Source organism: Pinus tabuliformis, chromosome J (assembly GCF_031772625.1).
Source record: "Pinus tabuliformis cultivar Carrire ecotype Pingquan chromosome J, CPIR1, whole genome shotgun sequence".
NCBI lineage: Eukaryota > Viridiplantae > Streptophyta > Pinopsida > Pinales > Pinaceae > Pinus > Pinus tabuliformis.
Window position 1 is genome coordinate 693,976,025 of NC_142295.1, and position 6,000 is coordinate 693,982,024.

General features: G+C 39.8%; 1 pseudogene; it reads right to left on the minus strand.

The window, feature by feature from the left end:
* Positions 1-3,037, minus strand: part of LOC149228709 (triacylglycerol lipase 2-like) — a 55,617-nt pseudogene extending 52,580 nt beyond the window's left edge.
* Positions 3,038-6,000: the final 2,963 nt, after the last annotated feature.

Consider the following 6,000-nt stretch of genomic DNA (forward strand, 5'->3'; position numbering starts at 1 on the left):
GAGGCTCCTCCAAGGAACAACACCAAAATACCAAGATCACCTTAGACCTACAGGTATAAAAATAAGTTATTTGGTTATTGTTTTTCATCTACAAATTTTTGGCACAAAGCAGAAGATTGCAAGACCTATGATATGATTCGATATAAAGGATATGATTAGGTTCCTAGATTTAAGCATATGGATAAATTTAGAAGAACACGTCAACCATTTTTTCAAGCGTTGAATCCCAATATTATGTGTTATATATCTCACAATGAAGGAAACATAACACGAGATTACATACTTGAGAGAGAAGCACTTTACTTAAACTAAGAAGAAACACTATGAGATGGAGGATGACATAGGAAGAACCAAGTTTATATTTCACCCTTGAAATATAATCCCTTGGTGAATTGTTTTTCAAGGTCATAACTTGTTGAATTAAAACTCGAAGAATCAATTTTATGTAGGCATAATCATCAATGTGATATGAGGGTAGTACATGGACAATGACAGGGAATATTCCATTTGCATTGTTTAGTATGACTCGATGATGATATCTCATATGTAAAGTAGTGTAAGGATAGGTGAATGATGCAGGAGCATCCAGCTCAACAATTTCATTGTATTCTACTTAACTTAGGGGGTCTTGTGTTTTCAAGGAAGTTGTTTTATTGAATATTAAATTAATGTAATTATTAAGATTTTGAGTAATTTTAATGAGAGATATTAAGAATAGGATTTAATTAAGTATTGTGAGGCATATTTGTAAATGTTCTCGAATGTTGGGGAACATGAGAGAATTAGGACAGTTGAGAGTTCATAGGGATTGATAGGTCTGGAAATTAATTGTAAAAGCTTAGATTAGGAATTAGTTGATGATTTTGTGGATTAGAGAGGATCCTTAGAGATAAAGAAGAGATTTTAGGATTTTGTTGAGAAGGTTATGGATCTAAACCAAGAATTGGTTATAGAATCCTTTTGTATAAATGTAAGCCTAAAAGGCATAGAAGAGGGTTAGCTAGCTAGGAGTTAGAGAGTGAGTTAGTTAGATAGGGTTGATTGTAAGCCTACGAGTAGGAAAGGAAAAGGCCACTGATAGTGAAGATTAGGCCAGAAAGGAATCCTTTTGTAATTATTTGTTTATTAATACATATAACTCGATTTCTAAGATTGTGTGGTGTGAATGGATTAATTGAATGAATTCTGTGTGAATTAGAAGTAATTCCACATAACATAGGTTTGCAGGTGTGCAGAACCAGAGACGAAGTGCAAAGAAGTGTGTTACGAGTTTATAAACAGACAATATTGGAGAAACCTTAATTGATGCAGGAGCATCCAACTAGGGCACCATGACCGGGTGATGTCTCTGCCAGGTTGGAAAGTTGATTTAGCATTTGGATTGTCTTTCATGTTTAGTTTATTAGAGTAGGAGGTAGGATTTCGTTTTTTCTCTTAATTGCTGTATTAGTCAAAAGTTAGTTGGTTGGTTAGGGTTGTTACGTATCTGACCTTAATAAACAACAGATTAGTAATTGTTCTGTCAACTTAAAAAGAAAAGACAAAAATGTCTAAATGTAAATCTTGTCATGAAAACAGAACCGAGAATTTAGTAGTTATACAACTATACTGCCTATAACTGAAAGTAACTACAGTTTCATTAACTGTAAACGAAGATGTATAAATGTAACAATGGAACACATGTAAAAGGTTCAGCATTTCCAGATACGAGAAATAAAAAAAAGAGACAGAACGCAAATTTTTCCTATCGTCCATCTGTATCATTGCCTACATGCTGTGCCATTATGTTTTATCTATTAACTAGTTGAACTCAGTGATAACAGACAGAGTATGGGCCTACTACTGTAGGTTGTGTTTTTTTCTTCCTCTCTTGATAGAAAGAAACATTGTAACATGCATATAAATCCCATAACCAGAGCGAATGGGCAAGAAAATTGAATTCACAACTAGAAGAGTGACATACAACAAACCAAACGAAAGGAGAATACAGAAACAAAGCACCGAAGAAACGAATTGCAACAGAGGTAATTTTTGGACAAACTTTCACACTTTTTCGTAAGAAAACAGAGACAGATAATTTATATTTACATTGCTGCTGTTCCATGCAAATTAAGTATTACATTGTCCAAAACAAATCAAGTATACAACGTCTGATAGAACGGACAAACCCTAGTCCAGGGTTTGATGTCAAGGAAACCCTCAACCTCAACCAGACAGCCAGACCAGAACCGTAACTAAAACCAGACTCAAGCCTAAGTCGTGAGAACGACCCAATTTGTACATAGCAACCGGATAGCGAGGGGCAAATACCATAGAAACAAAAAGAAACCCTAACTGCAAGTTGACAAACTGTGGAAGCCAGAGCCTACCAGTAGAGGGTTGTCTAGCTTGGAGACCGAATTGTGTTAAGTCTTCACACCCCAAGTCGAACCCTCGACCTGTACAAACCAAACGAGTCACAGTTAGCATATATTACACAATGTTACCTGAACAGAGACATTGCAAAAGCAAAGGGAAAGCGTAGCATACCTGGGCATGACCGGACCAAGAATCTCACAGAACAGAGCTGTAGATAACCAAAAGAAGCCTGAGATAAGAGGAGCAGGTGTTGGTCAGTTACTACACCAGCAGAGGGCGAGTATACAGAATGGAGGGACAAGTTACCTGACTTGTAGTCGAGCGAAACATTGTGTCGACACCTGTGCACATTGGAACCAGAACTTAAAATGACTTTCGCACCATAGCAAAAGTAAAGAATACCAACAACAATAGTAAAGAACAACCAGTGGCCTGAGAGACCAGACGTCGAGTCTAAGCAAAAACATATTGAACAAAAAAAAACTCACTGTGTAAAAGAATTTGAGCAGACTAACCTCCAGAGCCGAGACAAGTTCATGCAATAAGGAAAATCCTTGCAAATAGCACAAGCAAGTTCGGAAGACCAACATTCATTCACAGCCTTGCCAAAAACTAGAGTTTGTCGTAGGTGCAGGAATGATACTAAGCACTTTGACAGGAACCCTCGCAAAGTTTCCATAACAGAGCAGAACCCACACAAAGACTGGGAAGCATAAAGATTTTGCATAAAAGATCAAATGGGAGGACAAAACCTGAGCCTGGGTACTAGTAGGTTGGCATTTACGAGCCCATTAATATTTACCAAATCCAATAAAAATATCCCATACTCATATTTTCAATCAACTGCCAAAACAACAAACCGAATCCACCAACATCATTAATCCTGGACAGGTCGACAACCGAGGTTACGAGGCGTGGGATGGCTAACATCATAGTGGTATCAGAGCAGTTTTTCTTAAGTTTATTTAGAGAAATGGAAAGAGGAAGGCAAGGTCGTGGCAGAGGTGCCCAAAGGATAGCAGAGGAAGGGCTGAGAGAGGAGATCAGAATTCTTACTGCCCATTTGGAGGCAGTAGAGGCAGGGAGAAGAAGAGACCCGGAGATAGGTGATGACAGCGAAGAGGAAGTTGAAGTAGCAACAGATGGACCGGAAGGCGAGACCCCAGAAGTGAGATTGTTGAGGTTTGTTTTAGTGGCAAGCAGTAAACCCAAACCAGAACTCCCAACCTATGACGGCAGCCTGTCCATAGGGGTTTTATTGGATTGGGTCAGTGAGATGGATAAGTATTTCGAGTGTGAGGAAGTCAGCGAAGATCGAAGAGTTAAGTTCGCTGCGACAAAATTGAAGGGACACGCAGCCGTGTGGTGGGATAGTGTCCAAACGGAGAGAAAGAGATTGAACAAGTTTTCTCTTAAAACCTGGTCAAGGATGGTGGCCAAGTTGAAGGGTAGATTTCTGCCGAAGGACTATCAGATTGAACTACATAGGAAAGTGCATAATCTGAAATAGAAACGAATGACGGTGAGGGAGTACATGGAGGAGTTCGATCGAGTGAACTTAAGAGCCGGATACACAGAGGATACCATGGAAAGGACAACCAGGTATGTAAATGGTTTAAGACTGGAAATTTTAGATGAAATAAGTATTTTATCTCCGAAGAACACTAAAGAAGCGTATTAGAGTGCAATGAAAGCTGAAGAGAAAATTACTAGAAGGCATAATTCCCGGAGAGGACGAGGAGCCAACAGGGGAAAGGCCAGTCATATGGAAGAGGGCGGATTGCTAGTAGTAATGAGGAAGGCAGCAGTTCCAGAACTTTCGGATCAACAGACAGAGGTGATAGTGCAAGAGGCAGTAGGTCATCCCAGTGAGGCAGGGGAAATGGCCGAGGTAGAGGGGCTGATTATAAATGTTACAGGTGTCATAAATGGGGACACAGATCATTTGAATGTCCAGAGGCAGATCAAGCTAGACAGATGGGTGCATATGTTGCATAACCAGAGGAAGCAGTGACACCTCCCCAAGAAGCAGAAAATTCTCCAGAGACAAGGGAAGCCCTGGTGCTGCACAAGGTGTTGTTAAAACTAGTCAAAGAGGTCACCGAACAGACACAGCCGAAGGCTTTATTTAGAACAATTTGTAAGTCACGTGGTAAGTGTTGTAAGTTAATTATTGATAGCGATAATACTGATAACTTGGTATCCACAAAAATGGTAGAAAAGTTGAAACTGAAGCGTTTGAAACGTCCCACCCCTTACAAAGTTTCATTGTTGCAAAAAGGCCATTAGTTGATGGTGGATGAACAGTGCGAGGTGGAGTTTCAAATAGGCAGATATAAGGAAAAAGTCGTTTGTGACATCATGCCGATGGATGTATGTCACATACTGCTAGGTAGACCTTGGCAGTACGATAGGAAAGTGGTACACAATGGATTGACAGATTGTTATAAGTTTGTTAAGGATGGAATCAAGCATACGCTTGTGCCCATCAAAGAGGAAGGGACAACAAGGACAAGTGAACCAAGAGCATTGTTGGTTAGCGGAAAACAGTTTTTGAAACAAGTTGAGGACAGTGAGCTGGGTTATGCAGTTGTAAAGAAAACAAAAACAATGTTGTTGCATACAGAGGTATTAGATTTACCTACAGAAATCCAGCGAATGTTGCAGGAATTTACAGATATAGTGGTGGATGACTTGCTAGACAAATTACCCCCCAAAAGAAGCATAAGTCATCATATTAACTTCATACCCGGAGCTAGTTTGTCGAACAAAGCACATACCGGATGAGCCCCAAAGACAATGAAGAGATTAGGAAGCAGGTGCAAGAATTTCTAGACAAGGGATTGATAAGGGAAAGTTTGAGCCCTTGCACAGTCCTAATGGTTCTCGCTCCCAAGAAGGGAGGAGAGTGGCGGATGTGCACAGACTCAAGGACCATCAACAAAATCACCATCCGGTACAGGTTTCCACTGCCACGGATGGATGACATGATGGATTGTTTAAGCAGGGTAGCATATTTCTCTAAGATAGACTTGAAGAGTGGGTATCATCAGATCCGGATACGAGAGGGGATGAATGGAAGACAACCTTTAAGATGAATGAGGGATTGTACGAATGGTTGGTCATGCCATTTGGGTTGAGCAATGCACCCAGTACATTTATGAGGTTAATGAATGAGATGCTGAAGGAGTACATCGGGAAATTTGTGATAGTATACCTGGACGACATACTAATTTTTAGCAGGACAAGGGAAGAGCACCTTCAACATGTACGGAAAGTGCTGGAAAAATTACAGCAGAATAAACTGCTAATAAATTTGAAGAAATGTACCTTTATGCAGAAGGAATTGATTTATTTGGGGTTTGTAATAGCAGAAAATGAACTGAAGATGGATCCGGAGAAGGTTGCGGCGATAGTTAATTGGCCATCTCTGAAAATTTTTTGAGGTATGTAGCTTTCATGGACTAGCAATTTTTTACTGGAAATTCATAAGGAATTTTAGCGAAATTTGTGCACCTATGTTGGATACCATTAAAAAGGTCAGTCAACCTTTTTGATGGACAGAGGCAGTGGAGAGAAATTTCCAGTTATTAAAGAGGAAGATCACTGAGAGGCCGATCCTGAGATTTCCAACTTTCAAGA